The following is a 26,258-nucleotide window of genomic DNA, read 5'->3' on the forward strand; positions in this document are numbered from 1 at the left end:
TCTGCGTTAGGCTGCTGTTTTGTCAAATATGTGGTTCCTCTCCATAGACACAGAGATTTTCCTCTGAGGTTTCAGGCATATCCTGCCACTTTTTCCAGGCCTCACTTAATATGAGTATGTTTCTTGTTCCTCGTTTTCTTCTCTTGCATAAGTAGACAGTGCCGTTTTCTGCTGTAGGGGCTGCTTTTCAATGTATTTTGCCTGTGTTTAAAACAAAGTTTCTCTGTAATGTAAGCAAAAGAGATGAAGAACCTTCCTTCCTGCTGCAAGGTTAAAATATTTCCAAACTTCATAAATCTCTGCTGTTGACTATGCAGTCCTTTCATGTCTGGGTTTTTTCAGGTATCTTTCTGATATTATGAGGATGTCTCACAATATAATCTCAAACTGAAAGATGTTAAAGGAAAAAAAGAGATGAGAGAACTATCTCCCCTCTTTAAAAAGAGCTGCATGTATACCCAGATGTATAGAAATGTCAAACAACATGTTCCAGTGAGGAATATGTTTAAATATGTCATTATAATTATCTTTCTGAAGTGATGCCATTAGTTAAAAAATCAATGCTCTGAAGTAAAGCTTTTAGAGAGAGTGCAGTGTTCAGTTTGAAGTTTGTTCTCCTAGATGAAACCTTTACTCAACATCCATCATTCAAAGGACATTTTAGGAAGACACATGTCTCTCATCTTCTCTGCTTTTATTAGAAACAATGAAGAGATACTTTTGTAGGTTGTTCCAGAAAAGCAGCCTAATTAAAAACCGTGGCTATACACAGTATTTCAAATTACTCAATTGACTTTATTTTTTGCTTTCCTCAGGTACAACAACTACTCTTGAAAAAGGACTATTTCAGTCTCTGATCTTAAGGTTGAGGTACTGGACATGATCCTTTATTTTCCAGCAAAGCTGCACTGTTTTTTACAATGCAGTTTCCAGGACATGGGAGAGATACAGTAAAACAGTTTTTGTACCCTCATGCATGGGGTCTTTGAATGACTTTATTCCAAGGCTCTTCCTAAATACACAATATAAACATTGGTCTGTTGGAGCTAAAAAAACCCAAACAAATGTTAAGATTTTGTCACTTTTACCACAGCTGCCAGCCTGATACTCACAGTCTTTTCCTGACAGTTCCCTGAGGTAAGGAGCATGTCTCCAGGACTCTGGGTGAACTTTGTGTTCCCTCACAGCTGGCCAATGACACCACCCCCAAAGCCACCGTTCTGCTGGGAACTGTCAGAACACAACAGGCATTTGTGTTTGCATGCCCTTGGAGGGGATTCCAGGCTTTGCCTGAGAGAGGTGTCCTCCTTAAATCCTGGCTGGTGCCTAAGATGTGGAGGAAAGCATGCTTTACGAGGAGATCTTTTGTTTAACTCTTGTATTGACAGGTTTTATATGTCTCTCAATTCAGGGGATTCATATTTAGGCAATCCCTCAGGGATCTGGAGTCCATGCCAGATACCTAAAAGATGCAATGTCACACTTCAGGCATCCAAATCTTTCTGTGTTTGTGGCCCAAAACACAACTGTCCCCCATTGGGGTTGGTGCAGGGCTTCCTTGTCCTATTTTCTTGTGCTGTCTTCTGAAATTCTAATTGGTAAAAAAAAAAAAAAATTCTTCTTGAAAAAAGAACTAAGCAGTATTTTCAGGAATGTGTTAGAATATTAACTTGTGGTTCCAAAATCTAAGAGAATAGGAAAAACACTAGGAGCTACATAACTATGTAATAGTATTCTACATAGCTATGAGTATTTGACAAATACATAAAAAAGCAAAAAACTTGAGGAATCTATGGGAGTTCTTAACGTACCCTATCTACACCTGGCAGGGAGTTTGGGAAAAAGCGGTAGAAGGAAAAGGAAGGATGAAGATACTATGTTCAAGAGAGGGAGGGAGAGAAAGAGAGAAAGAGAGAAAGAAAGAACCAAGAGATCAGCAGTAATGATTCCAGTGTTGGTCCTGCTGATGGTCAGCTCATTCCTGGTTCATGACTTGAGTGGTCTTGATTCTGCCCTGCAGTCCACACTCTCTCTTCTTGGCTTTACTGCTGCCTTTCTGCTGTCCTGTGTACGCTTCATTCCAGGGACTAAAAAAAGATTGTTGTCCCAGAGAAGCGCTGTTCTCCCTCCACATGTCCCCCTTCTCTGGTTGCAACTTCTTTATCCTGTCCAGTTCATACCAAAGCATAGGAGGTCATTCCAGTAGATCGGAAAACACAAGAATTCCAGTCCAACCACCCTGCCATGTTTTAAACAGGTGTATTAAAAGGGAGCTCCAGCAGACAAAGGCTTTCAAATACCTTGCCTCAGCTCCGTTGTCTCACAGTGTCCCTGAATAATACGGACATTAGAAACAAAACCATCCTCTCCTTGGTTTGAGCATCAGCCTTTTGGAACATTTCCTCCAACGCAGCCTGCAGGACCCAAGTGAGCATCCAGTTCAATTGACAAGGAGAGAAAACATCTGCTATTCCCAGATCTTTTCAGCAGTCACTGGTGCTCTCCTCCAAAAGATCCTTGGATCTGCCCACAGAATGGGGAACAAAGACAGACTTACCTGAAATCTAAGCGGAAAGGCACTCGCTGGCTGATGCAGCTGCCACATCATTGCCCGCACGTCCCTTTATCCAATCAGCCCTCTGTTCATATGGTCCTTGCATCTGCTTCACCAGTCTGTCTCACTACCAACCATCACTCTCAACAGCTCCTCTGTGTTCTTACCAGGAGTGCCTGGTTGACTCCATGGCCATCCAGCTGTGGCTGTTTGGGACACACACCCTGGTCTGTCATCTCCTGGGACTCTCTACCTGTGCTGTTGCCATGGATGCTGAGCAGGCTGAGGGCCAGCCAGCCTGATGCTGGCAGCGGGGCATGAATCCTCAGGCCATGCCCCTTGCAGGGAATGGGTATATTCAACAACACAGATTTCGTAGAACTGGGGGTGGATCTGAGGACAGGGATCCAACCACAAACAGGGATTACAAGTATGCGAAACAATGCAACAAATGGCAACCAATCAGGGGAGAGAATCTGGGAACATTCTGGAAGAACAAACTTATATGGCTAAGTTTGTTAGCGTATCCATTCCCATTGGTCCTTGCTTCTCTAACTTTGATCACCCCAGCTGCAAGATTCCTCCCTTGGCCTTAAGTCAGTGGCTACCTCAGGTTAGCTGATTCCCACACCCAGGCTTGAGCAGTAGGACTGCAAGAATCTAGTGAGGTTCAACAAGTTCAATGTTCTGCATCAGGGATGAGGAAATTCAAAGATCGTGGAGCTTGTAAGAGACCTTCCAGATCTTCTAGTCCAGCTGTCAAGACAACACCACCACAATCCCCACTCCAGTGTATCTCCAAGTGCCACATCAACAGTCCTCTTGAACACCTCTATTTACTAGTGGAAGTAAACTTCTGTTAGGAATGTACTTCCACTAATCACATCTGACAAAAATCCAAATCCAATAAAAGGGCCTAGCAACACTAACAGCCTACAAGGTTGAATTTCTTTCTTATTAGTTTGCCAAAAAGTCACTAAGTTTTTTTAGCAAATTACATACCTGGTATGGAATAGGCAGAGTGGTGCCTGATATCAAAAGATAAAAACCTCTGCAACACTGAAAAAATAGCAAAATAAGAAGCAGACCTTTTTCTTTGGAAGCTTCCAGGTTTCCCAGTGGTCATGGGCACGTTTCTACCATTTCACAAGTTCTACAAGTTATGGTATTTAACAAATTTTCTCTAATCAGAAAGACAGTTGGTTTGGTAAACTATGTAATCTTTGTCAAGCAGTATTAGCAGAGAACAATTTAAGATCCTTGTTCAAAGACACACAACAAATTTCTGACAGAGTGAAGGAGAAGCCTCGCTTGTCCTACATTTGAGCCACCATCTATGACTTAAGGTTTCTACGGCTTGTGTACTGATCACACATTTATTTGTTGGCTGATTGCCAAGACAAAGCCAGCTGATAAGCTAAACATGCAGAAAGAAACCCAACACAAACAAAAGAAAGCAAGGTACGCTGTAGATTTGCTCTCACTTGAAAGGAGAGCAAGTAAGTGAACCATGGGGGTGGTACCACCTCCTCAAACATGTGAGTTCCCGAAGCTTTGAATATGCAATTCTACAATTCCTCCTGTTGTTTCTCTGATAGCTTTAAACCTCAGAATCTGTGTCTTTTGTTTCCACAAGCTTTTCTTTTTTTGCATGATTATTGCATTTTATTTGAAATCGATGCGGCTACATGGGGAAGAATAATCTCAGCATCTGGTCCTAAGAGCTGCTCCCTCAGGTTTCTAAATAAAAAGAGAAGAAAGAGATCAGTTTTTCAAGGGGGGCAGAAAAAAAATCAAAGTGCCTGTGTGAAAGAATAATAGGTGAGAATTTGGATGTGCATGTTCAAAGGAAAAATAATTAACAAAACTGAATGCTAGGAATGTACAACAAACTAATCTTTAAGAGAGTATGAAACAGCTTAATTTGCTTTCCTCTTGTTGCCTATAGCCCTTTGGTCAAATCACAGCTAATCTTTGCTCTTAAGCATACACCTACTCCCACTGAAATCCATGCCTTCAGCATCCATGTGTCATTTTGTAATGGTGATTTACCTAAACTTCAGTGAGGAGACTCCTCTTTTGCATAAATGGAAACAAGAAGAAATAATTGTCGCAGGTAAAACTGTGAACAATCAATCATTTTCATTGCAAGAAAAAAAAAATGAAAAGAAGACTTGTTGTGGTGTTTTGGAAAGAATTTTTACACGGACAGGTGACACAACCACCGCAGCCCGGGCTAGCTCAATGGGGGTACACCATCTCCACACCAAGTGCAGGGAACTGCCCCAGTGTAAGATTCCCTGGAGACAGAACCTTTGAGCTAATTGCTCCACAGTGCAGTCAGCATCCAGGGTTGGGCAAAGGAGAAGAGGGAAGCTCTCAGCTGCTGATACTTCCAAGACAATTTATCACAACTGAACGGTTCAGAGGAAAAGAACCCAAAGCGCCGCTGTGCCTCGGATTAAATACAGAGGCAGATCAGGGGGGTGGGTACAAACAATTAACCAATAAGGAACTCTGAAGGGACGAGTGAATGGCAGGGACTTACACAGTTTAAACAAATGAGGGAAGCAGGGGGACCAAAAATGGTCACATGCGCCAATGGGGCATGGAGTAACCAGGGATTTCCAAGGAGGTGGGAAAACCTGGGATTGGCCCAGGGTGGGACTGACAGAGAAGGGATTGGAACAAGGGGCAGGGTTGCAATGATGGACAGGGAATGTGCTGGAACAAGGGGCAGAGTTACAATGATGGACAGGGAATGTGCTGGAACAAGGGGCAGAGTTACAATGATGGACAGGGAATGTGCTGGAACAAGGGGCAGAGTTACAATGATGGACAGAGAAGGGATTGGAACAAGGGGCAGGGTTACAATGATGGACAGGGAAGGGACTGGAACAAGGGGCAGGGTTACAGTGATGGACAGGGAAGGGACTGGAACAAGGGGCAGGGTTACAGTGATGGACAGGGAAGGGACTGGAACAAGGGGCAGGGTTACAGTGATGGACAGGGAAGGGACTGGAACAAGGGGCAGGGTTACAGTGATGGACAGGGAAGGGACTGGAACAAGGGGCAGGGTTACAATGATGGACAGGGAAGGGAGTGGAACAAAAGGCAGGGTTACAATGATGGACAGGGAAGGGAGTGGAACAAAAGGCAGGGAATGCCGCACAGGGTAGTTTCAGGGTGGATACAATTTGGGCACAAAGGAACTGGGGAAAACACAGGCGTACATATGAACAAATCATTATAACAATGAACTGAATAAATAAACATGTGCCGCAACAGACAAATGGTGACAGGACAAGGAGAAATTATTTTAAACTAAAAGAGGAGAGATTTAAATTAGATGTTAGGAAGAAATTCTTTAGCATTTAGAGGGTGCTGAGGCACTGGAACAATTTGCCCAGAGCTCTGGATGCCCATCCGTGAGCAACCTGGTCTAGTGGAAGGCATCCTTGCCCATGGCCCTGCAGTTGAAACAAGATGATCTTTAATTTCCCTTCCAACCCAATGCATTCTGTGATTTTGTGAATTTCTATATTTTGTCTCCCATCACCTTGGGATTTTCCCTCTTCATTTCTAGAGCTTAGACACATTTTTTCCCCAAGTACTTATTTCATACTACATGTTCTCAGAATCATTTTGAATTTACTGTAATTAAGTCTTTATTGATTTGACACATACCAACAACGGCAATTTTTTCTGGAAGTCAGCTGAAAAATATATTTCATCTACTAAACACAGACAATATACTTCTGAGTCCAGATGGCATGCAATAAACTCTCTTATCATTTTTGTGACACTTCAAACACAGTATCAATCACATATTGATATTTGCAGAGATTCTAATTGATAGGTTGCATATAATGTCTTTGCAGTACAATGAACTAAACACCAGCTATGCTTAGATGCATTTTAAATAAGGTTTTGCATAAAGAGAATTCTTTGATGTAGAAATTATTTTTCATTTGAAACTCACCCTCTTAACCTCATCTGAACAGCATTATATTTTATTGAAATAGGAACATTACTGTAGTACAGAAATGTAGAGAGTCTGGGAACCTTCCCAAAACTACTGTGCTTCAGGTACAGGACTTCACATTTTCATGAAATACTTACCTGGGCACATGGATGGTGCACAATCATTATATCACTTAAAACCTATCTACTGTTTGGTTTTCTGCAAAGTTATAAAATACCTTTTATTTGGTCCACACTGAATTTTGGATGTCCTGTTTTAATTTTCAAATTTGCTAAGATATAACATATTAATGTTTTTTTCTGTTCATGTTGTTTGCAAATACTTTCCTTCTTTTCCAATTGTATTTATTCATTCCAACAGCAAACCCACCAACATTTCAAGGCAATCTAGACAGGATGCCTGCACAGTACAATAAAAGGAAAATGATAGTAGGGAAATTGCTTTAGATGCAGAGGGAAAGGCTTCTGGATTCCAAGTTATTAACCTAACATCACTTATTGCTGTGAAAACAGTGGAAGAATAATTTCTCCCTCCGTACTCTTCTTGTCCCACTCTCATTTGCAAATGATTCTTCCCATTCAGTCTCTGTACCTGAATGCTTCTCCTAATAGAATAATCAGTTTCATAGACATTGTTGATTAAGTTAAATTCCTATAAATATTTATAACACTGTGCATAATATCCAGGGATAAAAAAGGTAAAAATTAATGGTAAACGCCTTTCTATGAGTTTGTTGTTTGTTTGGGGTTTTTTTTGCCCATTATCCATCTGGTGATGGGGAGGTTTAGAAGTTGTTGTAGTAACAGGGCAACATAACTTTTAGAAATTGCAGCTACCGCATTATAATAATGGACTGATTTTCACAGTCTTGGGTTTTTCTATTCCAGGTTGTGCTTGAGCTAAATCTTGTGCTGGCAAGATGCAAGGTACATCGTGGGTTTGTTTATTTGTTTTGTTTTGGTTGGTTGGTTGGTTGGTTGGTTGGTTGGTTGGTTGGGGTTTTTGTCCCCAAGGTTTTTAAGAAGTTCACAGACAGAATGAGAACATTTAACTCATATCCCTGAAACAGGCATTACTGCTCCACAAACAGCTCCTACCTTGAGTACTGTGTATGTCACCAAGGTACCCAGGCTCCCTCCCCATTCCATGCTCAATAGCTTTCTTCCTGAGTAGGAAACCACCTACTCAGCCAAGGAAAAGGATGTGTTTGAGCTCCCACTCCTCCTGGGGCTGTAGATCCATACGTGCAAAGCTGGATTCATCCCTGAGAATCACAGGTATTTAGAAAAAGGAGCAAAGTTAAAAGCTAAGCCAGTTCAGGCTTCTTGGAGAGTCAAGAAAGTACTTACAGAAAATAAATTCTGGCTGTGTCTGTGCTGAGTCACCTGCAGATCTGCTGTTGCTCATCAGTGCTTGTACTGCTGGGAAGCAGAACTCTGGAGGGAGCCTGACTGAGATACTTCATGAAGCTCTGGAGTTAGGGGGAAGAACTCCAGAGTGCATTGACTTCCTCTCAGAGAGCAGCTGCCTAAATCAGGAAAGAAAAGTATTCTACTTTTTTTGGGGTTTTTTTGCTTTTTTCCTTTTTTTTTTTTTTTTAGTTTTCATTTGATTTATTTTGTTTTAATTTGCTTGCTTAATCAGAGGACTGTTGGGGATGGCATATCTTCTAAAAATAGCCATCAGAAATGGGGGAAGAAGTCAGGCTGCATGGATGACTGCTTTGGGAATTCACCTAGGAGGAGAAATCCTAACTCCTTCCTGCTTGGAATCTGGCTCTTGGGTGTGAAAAAAAGCATAGTCCCAGCTGCAGTTCTGCTCCCTCTTAGCTGTGCCCAAGCTGCTGCTGACCCTGGCTTTGCTTTTGGCTGCTGGTCTTCCAGCTTTATCTGTAGTGTCACCCATTTGCCACCTGCTAACCTGAACATTCTGCTCAAGTTCCATCCTTCCTAGTATGGAAAAAAGAGCAGAGTTTTGTTCAAACAACATTTAATATTTATCCATTGAAATGAGTAAAATACTGGGAGTCAGAGCTTGGAACTGCGTAGATCTTTGTATTTAAGGGTCTGTGAGCTGGATAAAGGAAGAGAAGAAAGCTGAAATCACTTAGTGATTCTCTCCTTGTCTTTAATATTCTCAGCCTGTCCATGAGTTGAATCCTGTTATCCCTATATTCTTGTGTTCTTCTAGGCCTCTCTAAGTGATGAGTTCCCAAACTCCATGCAGCCCTCGTGACACACAGTTTCCTCACAGGGCTGAATACAAACTCTTAAGCAAGAATTCTGTATACAAACTGTTAAATAAAAGGAATAAACCCCAGTCATTCTGGGCTAAAGAGATGATAGAAAACTAGTGTATCGCAAATATAACTATAGACCATGTCTAAGTTTTAGTGTTGTTCTCCATATAAAATAAAACTGCTCAGCATTAATAGGATCCCTGTGGATTCAACTTCTCAGAGACTTTTAAAGAACTTGATTCTAAAGAATTTAGATCAGGAGTGAATGCTAGTCACTAGGGAGGGCAAAAAATAAAATGACAGAATCTTTTTTTAAAAATTGTTTGTCCACAGTGCATATATCCAGATGCCTTTTTTTCATTTTTTTAATAGCTTTTCCCTCTCCTCTTTGCTGCCTGGTTTGTATTCACTGTGCAAAGCAACAGAAATGAAAACCATTCTTCATTTATGCACTGAGTGAAGTAAGAAGTATGAAGGTACAGAAGTCAACACGTCCAACACGTATCACAAATACTAAACAGAGGCTAGCACAAACCTGGCAACTCCTGAGGCATGCTTTCGAGTGCCTCAGATATATACTGCATGTAGCACTACTTCCATAGGGAATACTGGACCTCTCCTGAATGAGCCACAGCATCCAAAGGCATCAAGAAGCTTCAAATGCAACAGGAACTTGGATCTGGGCACTGCAAAGCTGAACTCCTGAGCTATTTAGTTCAGTTTGCTGCCTTGATCAGGGCACATCTGTGCATTCTTTAAATTATAAACACAGATTAGCTTTCCAGAAAGGACATAGGTAAGGCCATAATTAGCTCATTAAGCAAATTGTTCTGCTATCTGATCAGGCTTTTAGTTCAGTATTTCCATTAGCTTTTTTAATATCTAAATGGAAAGGATAAAATTATCGGCTGTTATCAATGAGGGAAGCACTGCCTACAGTCAACAAAACTATGGAGAATTACAAATAAATTTGGGTGTGGTCTATTGGACGCATCCTATTTTTCTTTTCACATTTTTGCCCTTCCTGTTCATGTATTTGATTGGAAATTTTAAAGATTCAATCTGTCATGCAGGAAAAAAAGTTGAAGAGGAATATATTTATGTGGTTAAGGAAAGCACACTTTACTACGGTGGGGGAGAAACCTAATTAGATGATGACAAGAAGACGAGGACCAAATTAAGGATGAGAAGAACTGAATTTATATGTTGGTTGATGTTATGTGCTGAGATCACAGAATCAAAGAATCACAGAATGGTTTGGGTCAGAAGGAACCTGAAAGACCATCTCATCCCAAGCCCCTGGAATGGGCAGGAACACCTTCCACTAGACCAGGTTGCTCCACATCCCATCTAACCTGGCTTTGGCCAGGCTTTGATTTCTACCTTTGCTTTATGGTACCCAAGGATCATCATGGCTTGATTCTACTGTGTGATACAGAACCATTTTTGTTTTATTTTTTTTTTTTTGGTTTTTTTTTCTTTTTTGTATTAATCAGATAATAAGTTAGAGCTTGATTTAGAGATAAATTGCAGACTCCCTCTGATTTTGATGAATGTCAATGCCCCCAGAGGATTTATGCTGCAGTTGGTGTGCACTATTTTTCCAGCCACTTAGGTAGTGAGCCAGGAAATGTGGGATGGCATCTACTAGGGCATTTAGATAGTGAGAAGATTTAAATATTTGTATGGACCAGGATTTTATTGCTTATACTGTAGATTTAATCCCAAATAGCGTAATACACAAAACCTAGGAAAATGACATTTCTACCCACTTTATAGCTATGAAGTGGAAGACAGAGGGAATTATTGGAATGGTCCTAGTGAATGAAACCAAAGGTTCATTCATTCCCCTACCTTGTTTCTCACAATTGCCAATAAGATTTATTCAAGGCTGAGACACTTAGAATTAAATATCGAAACCCAAGGAGATTCAATTCATAGGTCCTAGGTGACCTGCATGGACATGTCACAGGATCCCTTGGGCCACTGTGCCCTCCTGAAGGACCAATAGAAGGCAGCCCGTACCCATAGGACATCTGAGACAGCACTAACCTGGTTTTAGATGTTTGAATTACACCCTTCAGTTTGGGGAGATATTTATCTCATCCAGTGAAGTGCCTGTGATGTGGGAGCTGAATTCCCCTCCACATTTCAGTGATGACTGTGCTGGTGCTGCACATGGTGGAAGTGCACACACAAATGTCAGCATTTACATCTTGGTGTCTTCCTTTGCAAGCCCAGTCCCACTCTGGAGAATATTTTAAAAGAAAGAAAGCTTATGTCCAGGGATATTCTAAACAAAATACTTCCTCAGTGAGGACTCACAGATTTTGGCAATCTGGAGGCTTGGGTTTTCTGAAGCAGATGTTGAATCCAAATATTCATGCCTAATAGGTCCTGAAGGACCTTCTTTCCTGGTATTTTGCTATTCTTTTTCAAACATTAATCTATAGTTTTGGCCTCTGTACCATTCTGTCGCAATTATTTCTACATTTTTTAGTGTTAATTTATTTAAAACCTGCTGTTTGTTCATGCCTTTGGGCACTCATCTGTGTAAATGAATTAGTATTTCCCTATTCATTTTCTTTCATGTTGTTCGTAGCTTTATAAACTTCTGCTTAAGTCTCTCTTTTATTGTTTTTTTTTTAAACTCAAACATCCTAATTTATTTAATTTCTTATCTTGAAAAGCACCATATACCTCCAGCCATTTTATTGCCTTTTCTGTACCTTGTTTAGACCACCCTGGTAGACAAATAATTTGACCATGGTGAATATGGATGACATTTAAAACGTGCATAAGTCATTACCTGAATTGCTGAGAGGTCTGTGTTTCACACTGGGGATCTTTGCCAGCTCAGTAAAGAGTTTAGGAGCCAGATGCCTCCAAGTCTATCACTGCAGTTGAGTTCCCTTTTATTCCTGGCCACAGACAACTAACTTAGACCATGGAGAAGATGGAGCAGACATCTTTAAATTCTCACTGCTTCCCTGACAGCATGGCCAGAGCTACATTCTTTTCTTACTTATAATATTTGAAAACAAGAAGAAACAAAACCTAAGCCAAGCCACACACACACACACACACAAAAAAAAAAACAAAAAACAAAAAAAAAAAAAAAACCAAAAAAAAAGTGTATAAAAGGTGTGTGGGCTTCTGGAGAGGCTCTTCAAATAGATTTTAAAAGAGTTAAGAAAAATATCCCACTGGCTCTGTTGGCCAGGAGAAGTGCTTAGTGAGCCAGAGAATCTCGGAGCACTTGTAGCCATGGCACAAAAAGTAAGAAGCAAATAATCAATTGTGTGCTTTATCAGCATGGTATTCAATTAAACTTCAATTAAGAAGGGAAATAATGCAGCAGTCATTATCTAAGCTGTGGCCAGGTCCTTACACCAAATGTCAAGATACCCTTGTCAATTTGCAAACAGTTCAGATAAGGATTAAAATTCTCCAGGCTGCACAGGAGGCCACTGTGAGCATTCCTAATGGTCTCTCTGTCCTGGCCTTGGAAACGCTTCCAGTTTCTTGTTTACCAAAGTTAATGTCTCTCTTTTGAAAGATAATTCAATAAAACCTTTTTGAATAGAAATTCTAAAAAAAAAAAAGCAAGAACGAGATCTTATCAGGAATACATGATTGCTAAACCAGAATAATTATGTCTTTAGCATGCTAAGAATCACATTATTTCCCAATGGAAATTGTTTTGAGAGGTAAGAAGATGCCAGCTTGATGGCAAGCACCTCCAATCCAACATCCACAGTTTATTTACCACTTCAACAACCAAGCTCTAAAGAAGCAATTTATCTCTATTTCTTGGTTTGCCTGCCTTTGCCTGCATAAGGCATAAGAAAAAGACAAACAGCTGAGTAAGTGATGTTATTTTGTTTGATTCAGGATTAGAACTAAGAGATTCCTGAATTTCAGGCTCAGATAACTGACCTGTACCTCTCAAGGTAGATTGTTGTTTATAAAAGGACCATTTTGACTAATTGTTACTTCCTTAGTGACTGTAGTTGTCCCACCAGAGCAATAGAAGATGAACATTGATTTCCATTTATGACAAACAGAACGTAGAATCGTGGAGGTATTATGTGCTACATTGTGTCAGAAAAAGAAACAGATAAGAAATATTCCAGTCTCTAGACAAATAAATAACAGAAATATAACAGATTTTTATCCCAGTCCCCATAGGTGGAGTCTGGTTGTCTTTCCATCAGGTAGCACAGATCTTTGGCAGATTATGGTCTCTCACTTCCCTCTGAAGCACCACAGCTTGTGCAGCCCTTGGAGTGCACAAATGTGAGCTTTCATTGCCTGTGCTTCTGCCTCAATTGTAATGTATTTTAAAATCTGCCTCATCTTACTTTTTCAGACTTCTCATGTAACAAAAATGTAGGAAGCAAACGTGAGTCGAGTGTGCTTTTTCCATGAGTAGCAGTATGCTGTTACTCCTGTATTGAGAGCTGTGCCAACATACACTAAAAAATTTCCTCTGTTACATGTGTTTTTCTTGACTATGATGCTTTTTGAATAATTCCCCTGTTGACAGCTGGAAGAATTCCACAGTAACTTGAATTTTTGTGGGTTTTTTTTTTTTTCCCCTTGCATGTCCTTTGTACTCAGACTAGATACACATTTCTCTTTTTCTTACTTTTCATGGCTGTCACTACCTTTTCACTTGCTAAGGGACATCTCTCTCCCCAGCTGGATTTTCTCTTCTTTCATCACTTTCCTTGTGTGATTACAATCCAGTGATGCCTTTGGCATATTGTCCTGTGTCAGCAGACCAGGATATATTAGAGGATGTTGAATAGACAGAATTTGTGCTGGGGATTAAAGTGTGTTTTGATATGAGCCATTTCTCTGTTCCAAGTGGATAATGATTTCTTGATTTATTGTTTTTATTCACTACAAAATCAGGCCTTTTTTTTTATACCTGAAGGTAAAAACTATAGGCTACTCAGCTATACTAGCTACTCAGCTCTGGACACCTCGTTGCCAAATTTGGACCTCTCCCCATTTTATTCAGGAATAGAAGGGGTGTTGTGTGTCACTGAAGATGCAGAAGTAAATCTAGAGAGATTCACATCCTTCAGGGAGAGTTACTTCCATAGTTTTGGGGAGCACCATTGCTTTAATCCAAGCACAGAGGCCATGCCAGTTATTACATCACCTGTTGGAGTAGGAATCCCACTTGAAGGAGTGAGGTTTTCCCTACAGAACACAGACATTGCTAGTGGCAGTGCAGGCTGGCTCCTTGGAGAGCTGCCTTTCCGCTGCTCTAGAGCTGGAGATACATTTGTTTTTAATTATTGTTTTGCTCTAGCCTGTGTCATGGTGCAGAAAGAAAATTGGTGTTGACTAACACCACCTGGGAGGCAAATAAAGCTAAAAGAATAGAATATACATACAATCAAACCTATAGTTCAAATCTATATATCGTATTAATTTTTTTTGAAGAATAAAAAAAGTAAGTTCTACCTTTTTCTAATTTGCTATGATATTTTATTTCAGAATTTATTCCGTGGAACCACTCAAGCTATTTGAAGAATAGCTGGAAAAACAACTATTTTTTCTTCCAAAGAACAACCACAGAGATTTTCACAGATATGTAAAAGTTTCATTTTGGGCCTGGGAAATGTAGAATGGAGAGCTGTGCAAGGGACATCACAGCTAGAGAAAGAACAGGTCTTCTTTCTTCCCTGGAAAGCATCTGCCTTGTTCAAAGCAGTGGGATTTTCCCCTAAAAATAACCATATGAGATCCAATCACCTCTCCAATAGCTCAGGACCTTGTCTGTGACCATGGCCCATAGTAGATGCTTGAAAAAGACTAAAAAACAGAACAAATGTAGTACAGAACACATTCCCAAGATTCAAACACCTGCACCTCAGCGACTGTGTGACCCAGATCAACCAGAGACAGATTTTTCTTGCATTGATGATTCCATTAACTTCTTAAATGTCTGTGACTTTTTCGCATCACCAAAATTATGTGACAAGAAATTGTACAGCATGACAAAAATGACCTGTTACCTTTTGAGCCAGTCAGTTTCTCATCTCACAAACCTGCCTTAGTTATAGGGGGAAAAAACCAGACATTTTTTCCTACTGAATTGTTTTAATTCTTTCATTGGCACAACAAACTGAACCTCAGAAACAGTGTACAAAACCAGCCATGTGGAACAACAGCATTTTCCTCATCATTGCTTACACCCCATTGGATAAATTTATAATTTTTGAGTCTTAGGAGCCATGGGTGAAATACAATTAGATGACTCTGAACATGAGGTTGTCTATAGAACTTAAGTGGGAGAAGAGAAGGTGAACTGGTGATCTAGAAGGGAAGAAAGAGAAGACTGAGAGGATGTGGTGGTTTCACCCCAGCCAGCAGTCAAGCCCCTCACAACCCCTCACTCACTCCTCCACCAGCAGGACTGGGGAGGGAAACAGAAGGGCAGAAAGCAGAAATTTGTGGGTTGAGATAAAGAGAGCTCAATGGAGAAAGTAAAAGCCATGCATGCAGGCAAAAAAAAAAAAAAAACCAAAAAAAACCCCCAAGGAATTAATTCACTGCTTCCTATGGACAGGCAGGTGTTTATTCATCTCCAGGAGAGCAGGGCCCCATCCTATGTAAAAGTGACTTGAGAAGACGAACACCATGTCTCCAAACGTTCCCCCTTTCCTCCTTCTTCCCCCCACTTTACATGGTCACAGGTCTGGAATATCCCTTTGGTCAGCTGGGGTCACCTGTCCTGGCTGTGCCTGCTCTCACCCTCCCCAGGCACTCCCAGCCCCTCCCAGCCTGAAGGAAAAGCAGGAAAGGCTTTGGCTCTGTGGGATCCTGCTCAGCAATAACAAAAAGTCTCTGAATCATCAACCCTGTGTTCAGCACAAACCCAAAACACAGCCCCACACCAGATTAACCCTACCCCAGCCAAAACCAGCACAGAGGGGGAATAAAAAATAATGAAACCTAGAAAACGCATTTTGCAATTGTGCTGTTTGACAGAGGAGAGCTGGGCCAGAACTCCAGCCCTGAACTCCTTGAACTTTGCCTTCATGTATTTGGCAAGCACATGTGGCTTCAAACTCCTGATGGTTCAGGCTCCTGTCTTGTAACTATTCCCACTAACATTTGGCAGAAAAATTGTCACCATCTTCCAAGGATCCTGGTGGAATTTTCTAATGCCAGTTGTTCTGGATGCTGCCCCAGCGGGGCAGGTGTGACAGTACTTAATTTGTAATCAGGCAGTTAATTGTGACTTGCTTGGCTTTGCTCAGCAGGACAACAGGGGAGCTCAGAACAGCTCCTGTAAACCTTGTTCCCTGTCTAAACATTTGGCCCCTCATTGCTGCTGCAGGGAAGAAGCAACAGCACAAGGCAAGTTGGGAGAGGAGGTGCAAACACCCTCCTCATCTCTCCCTTAGACAGCAATAACAGAATTTTAGGATATTTCAACACCTCTGACAACCACAGCCACCCATGAGGGGCCATACTCATCCCCTTGGGTCTGGCCCCATACTTTGGAAACTTTTTCTTTGTGTGCCATATAAACAAGCCCTTTTCCATCCTTCTCAAGGTTTTTTTGGTTGTTGTTGTGTTGTTTTTTTGCTTTTTGTGCAGTTTCAGAAAGCTAAACCCGTGCACAAGTGGGAGAGGGTATGTGAACTGCGGGGTTCCTTGTGGCAATAATTAGCCAACAACCAGAATTTCTTGGGTGGTCCCTGCCCCTATGGTCACTAGTGTGAGTACATAATGAAATATGACTGTCACAGGCCTGAGGCAAACATCTGAAACTAAAAAACAGACTGCAGAGACCAGCTGGAATCATAACCTACAAACTTCTATTTAATCTCTTTCCATTTTTTATCATGTGGGAATGTGAGGCTCTTTTTCATGATCTTCCCCTTTTTTTAAGCAGGACAGAATATATTGTTTTTAATTGACTTGATATCTCCCACAGACATAGAGTGACCTCAGTCTCTAACCCTGAAAGAATTTGACAAGAATAACTTTCAGGAACATATGTTAGAAATTGAGACATACTCTGAAAGAAGAAAGCGAGACAAAAAGAGTTCTGAAAATAGAAGCAGTTCATAGTAGTACTATACTGACTTAATTTTTAATTTACTCATGTGTGTGTGTGATTTAAAAAAACTTTGATGCTGAGAGATTCCACAGCAAACCAAAAGAAGTGAATGTTATTAACAGCTGCTGAGTCCTGAGTATTTTTGAAGGTCAGGTGGTCATTTAGTTATTTAAATATCAGCTTAGAGATACAGTTCAGCATGATAAAAACACACTGCAGGATGTTTGTGACTCTTGTAAGACAGCTCCCTACTTAAAATTATCATGTGGTATTCATATTTATACATGCACATGAATTATTCACCCTCTGGATTTGTCCTTTCTGCCCTTTCAGCCTCCTTTCAGTCTCCTTTCAGTCATGGAGATGACTGACCTAGAACTTAATCTCACTGTCACCAGTGTGTTCCTGTTGTAGAGTACTAGAGAGCCAAAAATACAGTTTCACACTTCATGTGAAAGGGAGGAAAGGAGGCTAGGAATAATTGAAATTGTGTGTATAATTAGCCACGTGTACTCTTTTGTTGAAACTATGGAAGAAGTTAAACCCAAAATTATTCTTCATTTCCTGCTTCTTGGAGTGGTTGTCTACATGAGTGGGATCATCTTGATTTTCCTGAACCATTTTTAAAGTGATGTGTGGGATCTTTTCTCTGTCTTTCTTCTAAAGGGTGAGGAGAGATTTTTGGCTGTAAATCCAAACCAGTCCTTTATTCTGTCTTTTTGTACATGCACTGATTTATATGGACTTGATGACTGGAGGGAAAGCTTTCTTAAGACACAGAAATATAGGATAAAAAGAGTATAGAAATAGGTTATATATAGGATAAATAGAGGATATAGGATAGGAGGAACAAAGGGATATGCAGCCGGGTCTAGCTTCCTACCATCCTGCCTGATACTGGTATGTGAACCACCTGAAAGTGGAGAGCTCAGCTTGAGGCCCTGAGAGTGTTTCTTAAAATCCAGAGATTCAGCAGGAATATTCCATATGACATTTCTCTTTTTTTCTCCATCTGTCCCTCCTCTGACACACAGGCCATTATCTGAATCCTCAGGCAATATAACAAGCCAAGTGCCATGAGGACAAAAGCCCTCAAACCTTAAAGCCTGCAGTTTGCCTGAGGAAGAAGGAATGAGCAGAAAAGGTCAGACACACGAGTAATGTCTTGGTCCTGATGTCCCTTTGGCTTTAGTGAGCTCCCGGGCAATTGTAATATATTGCCAAGCACAAAGGTGCCTTAGGATCCAGCCCTTGGAGACTGAATGCTTTGGGCACAGCCTTCCCTTTTGCAGTGCTTTGAAAGGCTGGCAGCAAAGCTCAGGTCAGGTAGAAGAAATCATGCTGCAGAAATGTTTCTCACCTGGAACAATCAGTCGTTTCTCCCTGTGTGACTTCTTTTGCAATGAAACAGTCTCACAGCACTTTGCCCATCTGTGCTCTGGAAATCTCTTTTGACCTTGCTGAGTGGCCTGGCCATCCATCATGTCAGGGCTGAGCTACCTGCGAGGAGGGGCTGTCACCTCACCCACCTGCCTCAGTGACTGCAAGACCAGAGCAGAGCCCAGCCTCAGCTCTCCCCATGACAGATACATTCCCTCCTCTGCTAGTCTTTAGGCTTTCCCCATCACTTTTTCCCAATTTGTTTCTCACGGTTCAGTGGAAAAGTGAAAGTAAGCATACACACAAGGTCTTATTTACCTTTAGGTGAATATCTGTAGCATCAATCTTGGTAGCAAAGAAAATCTCAATTCTGCCACCTCTGTCTTTTCCCTGTTCTATTAGAGCACATATTCACATTTCAGAGCTAAAGAGAGGCAGATTTGCTCTTTCCTACAAACTTCGCCTCACCAGAATATTTCACATCAACTTTAACTGTCAGGCAACAAAAAGGAATGGGTAACAAGATGATGACTTAATCCAGCATCTGTTGAAGTCTATTGTCACCTTTCCTTTAGATCAAGACCTAAATCCTTATTCCTAAAATCAGCTTTGACACTTAATCCTTGGAGGGAAAAAAAGAAAGGGAGTGAGTCAAGTACAATAAAACTCTGACATTTTTGTATCTGAAGGCCATCAACATGAATGCAAAAGCTCTGCTTGACCTATGCAGTGGCTTTCCAAGGAAACTGTGAGGAGAAGGTAAGTAGGATCAATCCATCCTTTTGGAAAGTTAAACCTGAGGCTGAAAAGAAGGGAGAAACATAGTTAAAGTTTTAGACAAGATAGAGCAAAGTCAGAGGGGTGACCTAATAGTCCCCTTTCTCCTAATGTGGTCATAATAGTTGTAATTTTTTGTTGTTGTGGTTTCTTTTTTGGTTTTGGGGTTTTTTTGGTGTGTGTTTTATTTTGTTTTGTTTTGAATTGTTGTTTTTTAGTTTGTTTGTTTGTTTTTTTTTTTTGTTATTGTTGTTGCAATCAGTGAAGACCTCATCTTCAGATCCTGTAGAATGGCTCTTCAGCCTACCTGTTTCAGGTAGTGCCCTCATTATGCCCATGGTCTATGCAAAATCCGCAGCTTGTACTGCAGATGCCTTCACAGCAGTGCTTGCTGCAGGATGTTCTCAGTGCAAAAGCCATTAAAAAAAACCCCGACAAAATCCAAGTTTTTCAATTAGAACAAGTGAAAGCTGTCTTTTATAAATCATTGCTAGTGCAGGCTGGCAGTGTGCCTTGCCCACGTAACCTTTCGTTCTATTCAGTGTGCAAGGTCAGATCCCTTTGTGCCTGCTGAGAACCTCTGAGTTTGGCAGAAATTTTGCATGAATGCAGATGTCTACGAAAAAGGAGTTTGTTGGCAGGATCAGGACCTTTTGAATAATTCTGAAATGACAATGCAGCTGGAATGAGGAGCTTGACACGTGTTCTGTGTCTATGGCTGGTCATTGATTGCTTTTGGATTTACACAGAAAACAAAAACATCTGAGGTCATTCTCCCCATTCCTCTCACTACACAATGCTATGTTACCCTTGCTCAAAACCAGTAGATATCTTAGTATTTTACCTTAAAACCCTGGACTCTAGAGTCATGGTAACACACAAGCTTTTCTGCCTTTTCTGCCTACAACTATTTCTATAAATAGATAGCCAGATGACTTCTAGATTTCAAACCTTCTAGGAAAAATAAAACCCTTAGATACTAAAGCTTTGAAAACACAGAAAATATAAGGAGCTCTTCCTCCTTTCTAAAAGCTACATCAATAAATGTTGTCCTCCCAAGGTTTTGCTGCCTCTTTTTAGCATTGCAATGTTTAAGCTAAGCTGATAACCTGTGGCCAGCTCAGATCAGCAGGAAGAGAACTGACCTTGCCTGATGGGAGGGTGCACCAACCTCTCAAAGCTGGCATTTAGAGTAGAATTAATCTAGTTTAATAAAATTTACATTTGCAAAGTGTCCCTGTCCATGGCAGGGGGTTTGGAATTAGATGATCTTAAAGGCCCATTCCAAACCAAACCATTCTCTGACTCTATGATTTGATTCTGTGATATATAAAAGTAGGGTGTCTGCTCAAAGGCAATTATTTAAATCCTCATCTCAACTGTTTTAGACTTTCATATCAGTTAGGTTGAGCTGCCTTCTGCAAAGTGTGCTGCTGTCCTTTGAATACAGCCAGTGTTTAAACAAGCTGCTCATGCAGTTAAATGCATGAGAGTTAAATGCACTCTCATTGGTGTGGATAAATGGCTTCCATCCACAGGCTATGACCACACCATAGAGTGACATAAAAATAATAAGCTACCTTCAAACAAATGGGTTTTATCAGTATGATTTTAACTAATTGCACTTCCTGGGAGGGAAAAAAAAGATTCTGGATTCTTCATGAGAGATAAAGTTTTTGAATGATTTATATTGGTGTCTTTATTGCTCTTTAATATATATTTTCCTTCAGGACAGGAAAAAAGAAGAGACAACTGACCTCTTGTGTGACATAACCAAAGTAAAATGTATCTAACTCAGAGAAGTAATTAATGGGGCTGTGAACTCTTAGATGGAGTGATCAACTTCTTGTTTTACATTTGTGAAATATTTGATTCTTAATCTATGACTGATTCCAAGTACTACTATAGTAACAATGTATAGTCAAAATGTTTCTCTCCCCATCAAAATAATTTAGCATAGTTCGTGGAAATGAGACATTGCCTGAGTAGAAAAACGTGTCAGGTTTGTTACCATCTCCAGTGCTGGATATATGAAATCAGGGAAGTAATTTATCTCTACCTTAGTTTTGATTTTATGCTGGGTTTTTTTCTTTTTTTTTCTGCTGGAGATTGACTTTAGCTCTCTGCTAGAAAAAAATAGGATGCAAATCTGATCCAGAGAATCTTAAAATTAGGAAGAAACAACCTAACAAGAAGAATTTATTTTATGTGGCCTCCTACGGTATTGCTGAAGATTTTTCTAAAAACCACAATTAAAGCAAAGTCCCAGCCAAGTGCCAGAAGCCTCTTTTTTGTTTGTCCACTCTCAGAAGTGACTCATCTCCCAGCCCAGCCAGGAGTGTGTGTTGAAACACAGGTCTTCCATTATTCAGATTATATCAGCTGAACGTTCAGCTTTGCTAACAAAGGACATGGCAAATGTCTCTCCCTTTCCCATTAAAATCTTCTCCTGCAATTGCCTCAGTGTGTGTGAGTAGATATAATAAGCAGATTGCAGAAATTAATTAATTATGAGAGTTAACTTTTCTCTTTCACCCTTCACTGAACCTGTTTTGTTCCCTATCCCTGGCTTTTGTAAAACTGAATTTATTTCCCTGGGTGTGTGGCTTTTAACATGAATGTGTCCTGTGTTCAGCTGCTACAGCACACCAACCATGTGGAACATTTTAACAAGGAGTTTTTAATGAATCTCTGGGAGTAAAACACCCCTAAAAAACAATACTTCAGTATGTGAGTACTTATATTCACTGCAGCAACAAAACTATAAAAAAAATAAAGTAAAATATTTCCTATTACATTTTAAACAATCTCTAACCACAGCCATTCACTCACAGGCAAATTTGGATAACGGGTGTTTTCTGCTAGGCTGTGAGTGAATTATTTCAGACTTCTGGATGATTTGCTAGAAAGACGTGTTAAAATGATGGTAATTTGAACACCAGCAAGCAGTTTGCCTACTCCTAGCAACTTTTTTAAATAAATGCCATCACCTATTCTGTATTGCCCTCGGCTTCTCACACTTGAGTCAGAAGGAAATGAGAGATTTTTAACACAGAGTTCAGTGCAAAGTGAAGAGGGGCAGAATTTCCCTCAGGTCATAATCCCTGTAAAGGTTCAGGGCACTGCGTGGTTGCAATCAGTCACTTGTCTTTCTGAATTACTTTATTCAAAACCATGGGTAGCTCTGTAATGTTTTCTACCATCAGATGAACATTATGTGGCAAGAAAGCAAAATTAGAAAAGGGGCAATAAGGAAAATAAGGACAGAGGATTTATACCCAGAGTTTCTGCTTATAAGCCTTGCTGATTTTATCCAGTATATATTTAAATTACCAGCATCACTTCCCTATGGCCTTGTCTCAGCTGTTTTAGAGCTAGATGAGCTGATGTTTGCAAAGAAATTTCCTTCTGGAAGACACTGCCATTTTCACAGGGTATTGAAGGCTGCAAAGGAATTCCTGTCCTGAAACTGCTGTTTCCCTTCTCCCACCCCCCCAGTTTTAATCAGTCCTACTGATTGCACCACCACCCCTACACTGGCTGAGGCACCCTCTCCTTCTCATGGTTCCTTGATGATAGAGAGGAACTGGGGAACAGACTTGAGGCTTTCCAGACAAAAGAATGAAGACTGGTGATTTCCGACACAGTAGTCAAAGCCCCTTTTCTGCTGCTAGTGATCTGTCTGGGAGACAGTAAATTATGTCTGTATTTCAGCCAGAGCCATTCCATGACTTTTAAGGTGAAAAGGAAATCCCTAAACTATGGCTAGTTGCAATCACCAAAGTCTGAAAAAATTTTGTATATTTTCAGAAGGTTCTTTCAAGGCTTTGTCAAAGTAAAAATTAGGACAGGAACAAAAGTGCTAAGATCTTTTCTGAATTAAGAATATCTGAATATCTGAATTAAGAATAATTTTTATATCCCTGAATCCACAGAGAATTTGAAAAAATACATTAATGGACAGGTCAGCTTCCAAAAAACTATAAAAAGCTAAACTGTCTTGTACAGCCATAGGAATCTTCAGCTCTAGGCTGCAGAGTGAGAAGTCTAAGATCCAGTAAGTACAAGATAATACTAAAATTTTATGCCATCAGGTCAATCTGTGTGAATTTCTGTGCATTCACACACACACATGCACACACACACTTCTGTGTATTTACTAAATCTGGACCTCCAGACAGTTGGTGGCTCAACATCTGAAGATGGTTGAAAGCAATCATTCCAGATCAGGTTAAAGCTCCAACTGTCCTTGTATTCTCTGTCAATAAGTGACAGAAAATGTCTGTACAACAGCAAGGTCAGAAAGGCATAAAATGGTACCACTTTTCTGGTTAGAGAAGTCCAGAATACCAAATATTTCCCTATATTCTGTTTTCCTTCTTGGTCACCAAGAAAAGGGTGATTATGAGCAGGCTGCAGAGGCTGGTCCCAGTTAGTATATATGTATTTATACAGGATGGATATTATGGGAGCTTACTAGGATGAGCTAGAATAAACTGTGATCTGCTTTTGGAAGGTGTGCATAAAAAACTGAAAAAGGATTTAAACGCAGTTTTCCTGCAGTCTGGTTTCTGTCCTCTGACTGTGTAGGAAACATTTGCTTTCCCAGCTTGCTGAACTTAATTTTTTTTTTTCCCCCCAAACCATTTAGGAAATTCAGTTTAAAAATTGAAGATAACTGTGAGTTAGTCAGAACTACAATTTTAGAAAGAAAATTGCTTAAATAATCTTGGCCACCTTTCCAGCAGACTTTGCAGTTCAGGTGTTTTTGTAGATTAATTTACTACTTCAAACTTTGGAATTTTCCCCAAAGATCTTCAACACTGACAGAGTTTTTATCACCACATTCACTGCAGATTTAGGATATAGTCCAGCCTCTATTAATTCAGTGGAAAAACTGCCTTTCATTCAGAAAACACTGACTCAGAAACCTATTTGCACTTATTTTGAACTACAAACTATTGTAGTTTGTATGGTTCTGAAACTGTAACTGTAAAATATTAATGTCCATCTAGTTAAAGTATGCCAGTGGAATTAGAGAAGTAAGAACACCATCCGAAAAGGACATTTGTGGCATGTTTTTTTCACCTGTGTTGCCAAAGGTCTGCAGTGACGTGCATTAAGGTGACTTAAAGCTCCTTGCCAGGCTGCAGACACAGGATACCTGCACCTCTCCATCAGTCTGCTGACTGCAGCCAGATACAGATGAAACGAGGAAGACTGGGTGTTTAACAAATTACACTGCTTTTTTAATTTATATAGCCTTTACCTTAACTGCTTCCATAAAGCAGCTTCTGATCCTACCACAGGCAGGGACTTGCTCCTTTCAGCAGGTTCCCTGCAGCTCCAGCACGTTCAGCAGTGCTGCCACCCCAGCCTTCATTCCAAGGAGATCTTCAGGTGGAATCAAAGACATCACTTTGGATGACATTGGTTCACAGCTGGGAGTGGCAGACAGACTGACCTGGACAGAAGGCTGAGATTATATCTTTGTTACCTGCCAGTTTTTTCATCATGGTAAAGAGAGCATGAAACTCTGATTCTGAAGAGAGAAACCTTCCCACCTCCTTTGAACTCCTGAGAGGTGACTGCTACCACTGAATCTGCCTTAACTGCTGCTGCAGTGGCATTCAGCTTGCAGCTAACCAGAAAATATAGTTTTGTAAATAATTATAATGCCTACAGTGTAAATGCTTTTCTTAAAATAAAATCAAATGTGTTTTGTTGGTTGTTTTTCTTAAAAATAATTTGAGTTTGGAGAGCTGTTTAGCACTTAAGTGCTGCCAAAGAGGAAACAATTTTTGTTCTGACATGATCATGAGCAGGAATTTTCTCTCTTCAAGATGCTAATTAAACAAAACAATGGATTTTGATAAATAAGTACATCTACAAGTTCCTGGCCTCCGGGAAGTGTCACCACAGTATTTATTGTTTGCAAGAATGAGTATCTCACATAAACACTTTCCCCTATTAAAAGACACAAAGCTTGTATTTCAAATTAAAACAGCTGTGAGGGGCACTTTGTGTGTGTTTGAGCATGAGGGTATTTTTCAGATGAGGTCTGAAAATAGGTAGAGAGTCAATTAAATGAAAAGACAATGAGATGGATACTGTGAGAGGAGGATGTGCAGTGCAACTTGGTTGGACTTGGGAAGCCCAAAAAAGTCTGGAGAGGTTTCCTTCCCAGCTGTGCCTCCATGAGTGTCTTTTACATTTAAATTGTTCAGGGCAGTTGCAGCCATAAGTTGGATCAGATATTTACTGGGAATGGTTTAGAAATTGCCTGTATCTGTCTTGTAATTTCCAGTATCTTTAATTTCTCTGAAGGTCAGACCCATGTTTGCTAACGTGGAGGTTTTTGTTTGAAACCTGGCATACTGGGCATATCTACAGCCACAGAGAAACAGGATAAAAACCTCCCTGCATGGAACCAGGAAGACTTAAACCTCACATAACAAAGTTAGTTTAACCTGGTTGGATTAACTAAGATGTTTAAATTTAATAAAGAAAATTAAATGCTTGCATATTTTAGTAAAGAGACTTGATTTTCCTAGATTTTATTGTGGTGGAGGTAGGATACCCCAAGGAACTGCACAACCAGTGACATTAAATTAGTTCCTTCAGGTTGATGTGACACCAAGCAGCAGCACACAGAACATTGAGAGCCATAAAACAAACCACAGAATCATTTAGGTTGGAAAAGGACCTCCTGAGTGAGTCACCCCATCTATCACAGGCATCCAGTACCAGAAATTCCATAAAAAGATAAGATGTTAACACTTTAAAATGAGCTAGTGCTTCTACATTTTTCTATTCCCTCATAAGAAGTAGGTTAATATTTATTCAGAACTTTTCTATATACCTTTCATTAATATTCACTGGCATTGCATTACTTTATTCTTTGTACTAACAGGAGGGAATATAAATATTTTGTATATATACATATACATTTAAATAGAAAAAGAGAAAGCCTTTAAGAAATGTGGAGGACAAACACTGTTTTTGTTATTTTCATTGAAATATTTTATCATTCTCTTGATCTATTGTTTTCACCTTTTGGTAAGACTGTACACTGTACTTTATCAAATTACAGCCATAAAGGCCTACATGTAGCAATTTTTATATTATTTGTGAGAAGGGGAGGAAATGTCATGGGAATCTTATGGTTTCTAAGGCACAAACTTCTTTTGGACTTCCCTGATGGCTCAGAGACTCAAGAGGGAAAATGAGC

This window comes from Cinclus cinclus, chromosome 5, assembly GCF_963662255.1.
Source record: "Cinclus cinclus chromosome 5, bCinCin1.1, whole genome shotgun sequence".
Lineage (NCBI taxonomy): Eukaryota > Metazoa > Chordata > Aves > Passeriformes > Cinclidae > Cinclus > Cinclus cinclus.